Below are 12,322 nucleotides of genomic sequence, written 5' to 3'. Positions count from 1 at the left end.
GACTAGCAAATATCACACAGGACATACAGGAAACCTGTGCCCTTACAGGCAAGCTGGATGCCTGAAGATATCCATTGATGCATCTCAGCTGTCACAAGATGGTTAGAAAACTGAACAGAGACCCTCACACTTAAAACCTGATGTTGTTCTAAAGACCTGTTACATTTCCAGGCTCCAATTCACTGCAGTGATTAAGGACCACCAAGAACACCACAATAGCTTTGATTACAAAGATAGTTAGCTACCCAGGTGCTTTTGAATTTCATCAAGGCATATCACTGCAGGTTTTTTTCTGTAATTAAGTACCTCAATATTATTTTCAAAAACTAGCTTATGAGCTGAAATATCTTAGTCATTTCCAAAAATTAAAAGAAAACACCTTCCAATAATATTTCTTATGGAGCAGTATGACATTTCAATAAAAATTATATGTATCTCCAATTCTGTTGGAATAGCTATCTATAGAGACAACGATTTTTTGCTTTTTTTCAACTAAAAGATTCATATTTAGTATTTTATAATTCCTTTTTGGTTTTGTTTTCCATCAAAATAATGTTATTTTTGAGACTAATAATTAGTGATTCTATAAATATCTATATTTTTTTTCCAGGATGTTCCACACTTAATGATACTTCCTAGTTCTTCAGAAATTCATTTCAGCAATTTAGCAAATATGAATTAATATTTACATAAATCAGAGAGAGAGAGAGAGAGAAGAGAGAGAGAGAGAGAGCCACTGAGTCTTTAGTCCTGCGTATAACTTAATCTAGCACTAAGAATATCCCTGCAGAAGCATTACAAAGACTGGACTTTAACACTGACAATTCAATTTTACGGAGTAAATAAAAAAATGTGTTCACAGATTAGAATGGAATTAAATTAATCTTTATTCATTGTAACTAGGTTGAAACATCTGCCTGTAGAGCATGCAGTCTCTACAACAAAAAGCTGAATGTTTTACAGTATCATTTTCTATTTATTTATTTTTGTTGTTGTTCTGGTGTAGTACTTATGCGAATCATTGCATTTGACATGTTTAGTTTTACCAAATGAACAAAGCAGACCTGTTGTTTTCAATATTAGCTCTTTGAAAATGAAAACAGAAAAAAATATATGTTTAATGAGTTCAAATTCTGACACAAAAAGAATTTTATTGCCATATTTATTATTCATATCTTGCTCTGTTGTTTATTTATTACATTTTTACATGTTCTTATTAGGTTTCATTTGCGTGCAGCAGTTCAACAGATTCAACAAATTTAACAATTCTATGATCCTATGATTAATTATACATAATGTAATACCAGTATATGGGCACACAATAGACGGAGTGGAGAGAGTAAATAAGGAGAAAGGCAGCAGTCTACATCACTGAGCTATGAAACAAAATCTGTGAAGGAAAACAGTGCAAATCTCCTTAAATGTCAAGTGGATAGTATATATTAGCCTCAAGAAAATTTTTATTTCATGGCTGACTGTCATACAGCTGTGATGATCCAACCTTCTGAATTGAGCTGGAATACTGGGGAGGCATTTGCACATAGATGAACTAACTACTCCTGAACAATTTCCCAATTCATTCTTTCCCATGTATGAATTTCTACCAGCCTCCCATGACTTCATTTTTATCTGCTGGGATTTCTGAAAAGTCCCGATTGTTTCAATGGAGTTCTTTAATATTTCTTAGTAAATTGTGTTTGCTTTTCTGCATGACTGGGGAATATTTTCAGTGAAGAGAATGGAATTTTCTACCTACCCTCATAGTTTTCATAAACCTACCTTGTAAAAATGTTAAGGAGAAATTTATGATTTAGCAACCAGATCTCATTACTTAAAACTTCTGCCTTGTTCTACCTCTTTCACTGAAAGCAATAATACTAACTTTTTAAAAACTTTGTGGGACCACAATTAAAATACACAAATAGAAATACTATGTTTTTTCCTTTTGATGTAGATTGTTTTAGGTTATATTACTTAAAAATATTAAAGGGGGAAGGGGGACATCAGAATTTTGTATATGGATATGTATAATATACTCCAAAATATGGGATAATAAAACTGATGAATCATAGAATGGCTTGATTTGGAAAGGACCCTAGAGATCATCTAGTTCCAACGCCTCTGCCATGAAAAGAGGTGCTTATTAGACTTATAGAAAATTACTTGTTTGTGGAGAGGAGGGAGCTGAGGATGGACTATAAGCAAGCCCATATTTAAGTGAGAAAATAGAATGATTTTTAAAACAAATATCCATGCACCTGAACATTTAATTACCATTGTTTTTGAATACTGTTTTATAAACTTGAATATGCCTTATATTTTTGAGCTTTTAGATATAAAAATGAGTTGAATCACTTTCAACTTTTCAAATATTCACTTAAGTGCAAAAATCATACAGCTTTCTGATTTCTAATGATTGGCATCCCAGCTGGCATAATCCTACTCAGTCAGCTCATTTGTCAGAAACCAAAGGAAGAGCTTGTGGTTTTAAACAGCATTTACAAATGGTGCTATATAAATAAAACAAATTATATATTATCTATTCTCTGGACACATGTATTCAGTAACTCAAAAATCTAATACTTGATATATTTGTCATTGTTCTTGTTTTTTAATAGATGTATAAACAGTACCTGTACCCAGGGGAATGGACAGCCTGTGACAAAAACAATCCGATGATAACACTGGTCCCTATTTATCTATGAGGAAGAAACAGAATAATATTAAGGCTTTCTGTCAAACTCTGCAAGAATGTAGGAACTTCCTTGGCTTTTATTAATCTTTTATTTCTTTCAAGATGTGTCTCAAAGGGGAAGTTAACTCCTTGATATGAAGCAAATTAAATAAAAACATCAAGAAATCCTTCAATGGATTCTGAATAAAATGAATACCTTATTTGTTCAGATGTCCTTGACAATCAGTCATTTCATACAATTCAATTTCACTTCAAGCTGGGTTATAAAAACACTCTAAAACTATCTGCGGAGATAAAAAACTTTTACCAGGAAAAAAAAAAAATCATTTGACTAACTGCTTTTATAATGCATTAGAAACTTTGAGGAATTATTTAATAACACTTAACAAATAATAAACAGGGTGCTAAAATGGATCCTTGCAGGCATGGGTGCTGATTGAGAGCAGTAAAGTATTTTGATTAATAAAAATAACAGAAAACATCCTCAAATTTAAGAAATAGAAACCTAGGTAGTATAAAACATAATGTTTGATAGCATAAAGCACATATTTGAAATTCACACTTTTTAATTCCTTTTTTTCTTTAATTTTTCTTGAAAATATGTTAACTTTAACATTATTACTGTACAGGAGACAATTAAGTAGTTCTTCATTTTATCTCTGTGTATATTGCCTAGTGTTTTTGCTACAGTGGAATTTCCAGAAAGAAAGACAACCTGTACAGTCTCAGACATCAGAGGACACTTTCTACTGTGTTCCATTACAGCAAGTTAGTTTAGTGCTCAGCTGAGGTTGGTGTACCTGACCAGACATATTGTGATATAACTGAATGCAGAGCTTAGCCTTCACAATTTTTTTCCATGTCATTATAGTTCCATGAACTGAATCATGTCAGTCTTAATTCTATTGATTTTGAAGAGACTCTTCGTGTAGTTAATAGTCTTGCATAGTCATAGATAGTATGGATATCTAGGCATTAAGGATATTCTTCTCTGCTTTTCTGTGATGGAATGGGTTCTGAGTGTGCTTATTCAGGTTGAACTCTAGAATATGTTATTTGAATATGTTGTTAGTATCATTTGCAAACACACTTAGTAAGCATTTGAGTCCTGCATCCAAATCAGTTTTAAAAACATTAAAGAGAACTGACTCAGTTTTAGGAGGGTTCCATTTTAAGTCAGTGATCCTCCTGAGTCTTTTCCAACTTGGAATATTCTAAGAATATTCTTGGAATATAGCTTATATTTGAATTGAGCAAATCTCTAAAAGCAGTGCAAGACTGTCAGGGAATTTTGGGAACTTCTCATAACACTCCAGGACTGAACTTGAACTTGAAAGGATCCCACTCTGATTTTTTTCAAGCAGATCCAAATTCTCTGGTAAAAACCCATTTGAACTGCAGTGATACAGAGACAATGATAGGACTGACAGACACATCAAAGTATAAAATGGGAATTGTATACTCCCCCTTTCCAGGGGAAGGTTGGTAAAATAACCTGTTCACTACTCCTGTAGTGAACATGTTGTTTCTCCCCTAAAATTGTAGTGAGTTATTTTTATGGTGAGTCATTGTGTAACTGAAAATAAAAGACTTCACACAGTCTCTGTTTTTCTCTAATGAAAAATATATTTACATATACTTCATGGGATACAAGCATTTTGAAGAAATATATTCTTATCTGCTTCATCCTGGTTCTTGTACCTAGATCCTGCTGCAAGGTTGTCAAAAATAATAGGAAGGAAGTCATAGCATTAAAAAAAAAAAAAAAAAAAAAAAAAGGACATACATATAGTAGCATAAGGGAATTATGTCTTTCCATTCAGAGTTCACATTTGTTACAGCCAACCCCAGTGGTCCTTCCACCTAAAACTATAAGTGAAAATCTGTAAGTAGGGAGGAAATTTTATAACCCTTTTCAGAGTTTTATATTGATTCTACCATGGCTCAATCACATTATCAAAGAAACACAAAAGTTTAAAGATGCTCTTTGCAAAAGATTTGGTCTAAAAAAAGCAGAGAGAAAATATGCTGGGATGGTCTTTTGACAATATAAATGTGCTGAAACCAGGAGAACATCTCAAGAGCAACAGGGGAAAAGATTAGGTCCCAGTGTTCAATGCAGAACAAAAACTCTTATATTGTGAAAAAGCTTGCTTTGTGTTTAGTTTTCTTTGAGCTCTGTTATGGTAACTTCATTCAAGGAGTTCTAATTGCTAAGTTTTCCCACTACTTTATAGAAATTTTGTCTGCTGGAAATGAAGTTGTTGTTTTTAATTAGCTAATGTAATTTAAGATTCTAGACTTGTACCATCTTGCACTCTTTCTGCAGTCATGTAGCTTTGTTTTGCTTCTCCTCCTGATGATTTATGAAACTATTACATAAATGAAAGAGTTAACTGATCCAAATGCATAGTACAGTCAGAAGCATAAAATAAATGAACTGGAGAAATAAATGTTCCTCTCAATTCAACTCAGGATTAGGACTGATGTTACATGGAACTGTAGTTATTAAGATTTCATTCAGAAGTGTGTGGGCAATGTTTTAATTAAAGGTGACTAAATTAAAATTTGTGCAAATTGATAACAAAAATAATCTTAATAGTTGCAAATTTTTCTGAATAGCTTTTGTGAGACTGACCTGGATGAATGGGAAGTGGTTGAGTCTGGAGGTCTTTAAAAGATGTTTAGATTTAGAGTTTACTGATATGATTTAGCGGAGGACTTGTTAGTGTTAGGTCAGAGGTTGGACTAGGTGACCTTGGAGGTCTCTTCCAACCTAGATAATTCTGTGACTCTGATTCTGTGACTCTGTGAATAGCAGGCAATTGGATAGAAGGAAAAATAAATATTGGCCAGTGATGTCTGGGGGAAAGAAAAAATAAAAGAAATCTACAACTGATTTCTTATGCCAAGTTCAGCACAGTCTCCTCCCTGATAAAAATGAAATGGAACAGAAAAATAGCAGTGATACTTTTGGCTTCCTGTTGACTTCCATTCTTAGGACTCATGCAGGAAAACATATTGCCTAGTGGAATGGAGTCCTGTTATTTCTTGGTGTGTGTGGCTGCTAAGAAATATTATTCTTACACATGGTCAATGGAAATGTTCAGGTTTTCAAGTTTTCATACATCTACATATGCACAAATCTTTGTAGGGGAATGTTGTATACAAGATGCCCTCCCTCATCTCTGAATGTCCAGAGGACGAAGTTTGATTTCATCCAGCTCCAACTGTGCTGGGTTTAGCAGGAGAGCTTAGATGCTATATTACATATACATAAGAAATTTGATGGGTTGAAGTCTAAGTTTTGACTTAATAAAGACTTTCCTAAACAGAGGAGAAGAAAGAAAAGACAACCATCTTGGTCATTGTTAGTGCTTGATTTTTCAAACACACATAAATAGAAATCTCCCCAGCCTAAGCTGTAAATTAGAAACTTTGGCCTTTTGTTTGGAACTGGAAAAAGTATCGCTACTCCCCTCAGTGCTTATTCTGTGTTTACCTCATTGATTTTGTGTCCTTAGTGTCCTTGCTTCCCACTGGCTCCAGTGTCCTTTCTTTTAGTCATAACACATCCACTTGTAATTGAAAATAAAGTGTTCTTAGTTGTATTCTCTCTTTAAGAGAGAGAGAAATCTCTGATATATGTATGACACATGAGTAAAATAACTAATTTTTAAAAGTGTTTCATGATCACAGAATCACAGAATCAGAGAATCACAGAATTATCTAGGTTGGAAGAGACCTCCAAGATCATCTAGTCCAACCTCTGACCTAACACTAACAAGTCCTTCACTAAACCTTATCACTAAGCTCTACATCTAAACATCTTTTAAAGACCTCCAGGGATGGTGACTCAACCACTTCCCTCGGCAGCCTATTCCAATGCCTAACAACCCTTTCGGTAAAGAAGTTTTTCCTAATATCCAACCTAAACCTCCCCTGGTGCAACTTTAGCCTATTCCCCCTCATCCTGTCACCAGGCGCGTGGGAGAATAGACCAACCCACACCTCACTACAGCCTACTTTAAGGTACCTGTAGAGTGTGATAAGGCGCCCCCGAGCCTCCTCTTTTCCAGGCTGAACAATCGGGAATCTTAATTCTAGAAAGGGCTTTCTAGACAGAGTTCAGAGGGTAACTGCTGGAGAATTGAAATGGACTGTAAAGACTTTAAAGTGGGAATAGTAAAGTTTTGTTTAAGCTTTAGTTAAACATTTTTCTTTCATTAAATGTGATCTTCTTCTATGTATATACCTCCATAATTAGATATATATAAATATCTTAGCTCCCAATTGTAGACTGAATTATTAAATCCCAGAAGCTGAGTTACTGAACTTCCTTTGCTATTTGGACAGATTCTAATAAAGGCTTCTTTCTATCTTGTGATATCTGATGGGACCTTCTCTTGGAGTAATGTACGGAAACATTGTAGGTACATTAGTGTTTAGTGCACTGCAGAACAGAATTTCACATGAAAATTTTTAGGACTTTTCAAAAGAGATCAAAAATATCTCTAAGTGGAAAGAATATTGTGGATAATTATCATAAAACAATCATTCCCAACAGTAAATTTTTAGAGGTTTACTGCAGGTGCAGTATTTAGAATAAGATCAATGGTAGGTGAGTCAATAAATTCTTCACAATGCGCTGAAAAATTCTACCGCAGTCAGGATGTAATGATGGGTATCATCATTATATTTGAATTAATTCAGTTTATACTATGATTTTATTGTCATTGTAAATGACCGTATTCAAAGCTTTCTTTCCCAATTAAATGTATGGAGACATTTCAAAGTGCAGATCTTCGGGGAAATTGCTAAATATTCCTTTGTCAACAAAAGACTACAATGGACAACCCTAGTTTGCATCACATTATTAATAGGAGATTATTGATAGGACAAGAAATCATACCTGAGCATTGCTGCAACAGTTTCTTAATCAAAATCTTCTTGGTTTTGGATAAAGATTCACCCAATATATCAGAATTACAATGTGTTAAGAAACACATCTTCTGACCTGTAAAATTATTAGAAAATTCTTAGGGATTCCTCAGGAAGTTTACCAGAAATTGCCAGGAACACCCAAACAAGTAAGAATAGCAATAGTTTTGTGATTAAAGTACTATTTCAGCTGTAAGAGACGCAGATTAACATTCCTACACCATTTGTCTAAGATCAGGAACCTCACCCAAACCTCTCAGGCAAATACTCTTAATCACTGAATTGTGGAGTTTGTATCTTTTGCTAGTAAATAATGGTAAGTATAAATCTGTGCCTAATCTTTCTCCTGAGTATAGGAGTTCTTTGGGTTTCATTTTCTCCCTAACACTCTGATGACATTATATTCTTACATTCTTTTCTAGCTACCACCTTAAAAGTTTATCAGCCATTTATTCAAGTGTCCCCTGTAACCTGGTCCATTCAAAATAAGTTTCTGAAGTAAGTTAAAGAGCTATTACTTAAGGAGTTTGAAACAAGCCCAAATCATTTTAGCTGAAAGCATTTAAGGGGCCATTATAGAAGCTTATGCTCTGGGAGTTTCAAGAGTGTAGTTAGTACCTGGAAGATTAATGGAATAGAAGCATTAGCCTCTACACATCTGAGGTAAGGTGATGTGATGATTTCTCAGCAGTTTGATTTTTTTTCCCCATGAAGACAAAAAGTGTACTTGTGTGGATACAGTTATAGACTCACAATTTTTCTGCACTCTTCATTTAAGCTTCTAAGTCATGGACGGGCAGACAAAATGAAGAGGCAGAGCAGTCCTTTTTAAAATGGTAATGACTGATGTCCTGTCTGTAGCTCATTTAGTTGTGCTTAGCTATAGAAAGGACTAACAATGAGAAACTCATCTTGCTACTTTATTCCTTTCTCCATTTCCATTAAATGGCCCACAGGGAATAATGTAAACAGTTTTAGCTGTAGTAATGTGTGTAAATGTTTGCAATTCTGTTACAACTATTCCTGTGGTATGTGAACACCTCACAATCATTGTTTATCACATTACTGTGATTTAATGAATTATGTCATCTCTATTTTTTGATGCAGACAACAGTGTATCCAAGGGTTCATAGGATGCTTTGGGTAGCAGATACTTAAACTCAACTCATAGATTTGCAGCTAAGCCAGAACAACTTGTTAAAATTAAACTTGATTTATGTTTTTTTTATATTTTTTTTTTTAGATTTTTCCTTATATTAGTTGGAGAATATGCAATAATTACTCTGTGATAATTGCATCATTGTAAAACATATCTGAAAGAGGGAATAGGGAAGTCATCTCTTCTATAAATATTAAGCTCCATTTCTGCCTGTGTGACTAACATACCATCCATTTTAGCAAGATCAAGCTGTGCTTAGTACAGGGATATGTTCAGTTGTGTAAATTGGTGTCTTCTCAGTAATTGTAGATATAATAGAAAGACCATTAGTGTTTCAGTCCAACCTCATCTGGCCAGGAAAGACCCTGGTTGGACAGCAATATAGAGTGCTCTCATTCCCATGCACGCTGACATGGCAGAAACCTGGAGACTGGGAAATGCCAGGGAAGATGACTTGTCTCCAAATGAGGGCCAGGGATAAGATGTACTTGTAAACTATCCAGTCTAAGGAAGACTGAATCACTGAGGACACTTCTAGGAAGGCAAGAGGTGGAAGATCTTCACAAAGGAGGTGTTTTCATGTGAAGGCAGACATGGGAGCATGAGAAGAGCTCCTTGTTCCTCTCTTGTGCTCAGACCATGTGATCTCTGTGATTTGTTAGGACTTTGAAAATCGTATATTATGTTTTTATTCTGTTGATCAATTTTATTTATTGCTGTATTTCATGCTTGATAAATGGAAATAAAAAATGTCTGAGGGAATTTTTTATGGCCTTAACCAAATATTGAAAGAGAGTCATGCATACGTCTGAGAGATTGATTCTAATGCACGTAGCTCAAGCCCTCAATATTTCTTGAAAGTTCAGGTTCCTTTTAACACCTGATGCAAATGAAAAAAAATCTTGAGAAAAAGCACATGAGGATTATTTTACTGTTACTGACTGATAGTGACCAAAACAGAAACCGGGAAAGTTAAAGAGCCTGGAGGTACACCAGTCATAGCAAAGCAATTATAATGTAACATGGGAAGGTAAGGCCTTGATTATTCACTTAAAGTCTGTGCAAATGTAATGGCCTCCTTGGTCTCAAAGATCATAAGCTGTAAGGATGAAAAATATCCCTTTGCAATAATAGACTTTTGTTTCCTAATTTTCGCAAGGAGCATTGATAACATGGGGACACCAAGCAATCACTTTGTAATTTTTCTGCGTTCTTTTGCCAGTTGCTGCAGGCACGTTGCTTGCTAATGTAACAATAACCCAGAAGAACAGCATGTAGTACAAAATATTAGCAGATCATTTCATTAGGAATATGAAATGATGACATGACTTGCAAAGAGCATTCAATAGTTGTATAGATTGTACCTACTAAAGGGAGTTAAGTTAAAAACATAAGAACTGAAACATAATACTGTGTTCATAAGTACTGTATTATTTTAAGGGCATGAATAATTTAATTCTATTTTAAGATGCATTTTTCAGGAAAAAAAAAAGGTAAATATTTAATAGCATATGACAATTTAACAAAATTATTTTTAGGAACAGTCTTACACTAAAGCAGTTTAAAAAAAAAATCATCAAAGCACAAAACATCTGAGTGAGTCTGTACAGTTAACAGCTGGCAGAGTGGCAGAGGCTTAAAGGGAACTGAGGATACTCCTTAAAAAGAGTATAATGCTATATTATTTGAGCTAAATGAATTATTTTCAGCAGTGTTTACAAGAGAACTGGAGGTTCCCATAACTGAAATTTCAACAGAGGAAATTTTACATGAAATATAGACAAATAATAATAAATCACCATGACTAAACACATACAGTAGTTTTAAAGGAACCAGGATGCACCATTTTCCTTTGCTTGGCATCAAATTTAGAGGATGGACAGGTAGAAACTCTATGATTCTATGAAATAAAATGCATTTTTTTTAAATAGGACTTCAGAAGTATCCAAGGAGTAAGGAAGCCTAAATTTTATAGGAAATGTTTTGACAGAAAATACATTAAAAGTGCAATTAGTAGAATCATAGAATCATAGAACGGTTTGAGTTGGAAGAGAGTTTAAAGATCATGTACTTCCAACCCCCCTGCCATAGACAGGAACACCTCCTGCTAGAACAGGTTGCTCAAAGCCCCAGCCAATCTGGCCTTGAACAATTCCAGGGATGGAGCATCCACTGCTTCCCTAGGCAACCTGTTCCACTGCCTCACCACCCTCTGAGTGAAGAATTCCTTCCTTATACCCAATCTAAACCTACCCTCTTTTAGTTTAAAACTGTTTCCTCTTGACCAATGACTACACTCCCTGACAAAGAGTCTCTCCACACCTTTCCTGTAGGCTCCCTTTAAGTAATGGAAAGCTGCTGTTTCCCCAGAGCCTTCTTTTTTTTAGGCTAAATGAACCCAAGTTTCTCAGCTTTTCTTCATAGCAGAGGTGCTCCAGCCCTCTGATCATGTTTGTGGCCCCCTCTGGACCCACTCAAACAGATCAGTGTGTTTCTGATATTGAGGGCCCTGGAACTCAATGCAGTACTCAATGTGGAATCTCATAAGAATGGAGATGCTCCTTGACATGCTAGCTGTGCTTCTTTTGAAGCAGCCCAGGATACGGTTGGCTTTTTGTGTTGCAATTGTACATGCCAGCTCTTGTTGAGCTTCTCATCCACCGACAGTCCTTCTCCTCCCCCATGTCCTTCTCCTCAGGTCTTCTGTCAATCCACTCATCACCCAGGCTGTGTTTGTGCTTGCGATTCCACTGACCCAGGTGCAGGACTTTGCACTCGGCCTTGTTGAACCTCATGAAGTTGTCATGAGCCCACCACTCAAGCCTATCCGGGTTCCTCTGGATGGCACCTCTTCCCTCCAGCATGTGACCATGCTGCTCAGCTTGGTGTCATTGACAAATGTGCTGAGGGTGCACACAATACAACTGTTCATGTCACCAACAAAGATGTTAAATAATACCAGTAGGTATGATCCTGTGTATCACATAACCATGCAGTAATCTTACCGTACATCCATATACCATGAACATGGCTTTTAAAGAGGGAGATTAGTATACAACCTCAGTTTCTGTACAACATTTCTGAAGAGTCAGGGACAATATGAATCAGTGAATAGGAGAATCAGCTAATGGTTTGGGTTGGAAAAGACCTTGAAAGTCACCTAATTCTAAGCCCCCTGCCATAGGCAGGGACACCTCCCACTACACCAGGTTGCCCAAAGCCCCATTCAACCTGGCCTTGAATGCTTCTAAGGGATGGGGCATCCACAGCTTCTCTGGGCAATCTGTGACAGGGCCTTATCACCCCCACAGTAAAGAATTTCTTTCTTTATCTAATTTAAATCTACCCTCTTTTAGTTTAAAACCATACGTCTTTGTCCGATCTCTACAATCCCTGACAGAGTCCCTCTCCTGCTTTCTTGTAATCCCCTTTTAGATACTGGGAGTCCACTGTAAGGTCTCCCTGAAGCCTTCTCTTCTCCAGGCTGAACAACCCCAATTCCCTCAGCTTGTCTTTATGGGAGAGGT

At 35.8% G+C, this 12,322-nt stretch overlaps 1 protein-coding gene across 4 annotated transcripts in view; it reads left to right on the top strand.

Annotated features, from left to right (window-relative positions):
- CNTN5 (contactin 5) overlaps nucleotides 1-12,322 on the top strand; it is a 682,193-nt gene that overhangs the window by 504,041 nt on the left and 165,830 nt on the right. The gene's annotated exons all lie outside the window — the stretch shown is intronic.

Source organism: Anser cygnoides, chromosome 1 (assembly GCF_040182565.1).
Source record: "Anser cygnoides isolate HZ-2024a breed goose chromosome 1, Taihu_goose_T2T_genome, whole genome shotgun sequence".
NCBI lineage: Eukaryota > Metazoa > Chordata > Aves > Anseriformes > Anatidae > Anser > Anser cygnoides.
The sequence above is the reverse complement of the archived record's forward strand: the minus strand, read 5'-3'. Positions and strand labels throughout refer to the sequence as shown.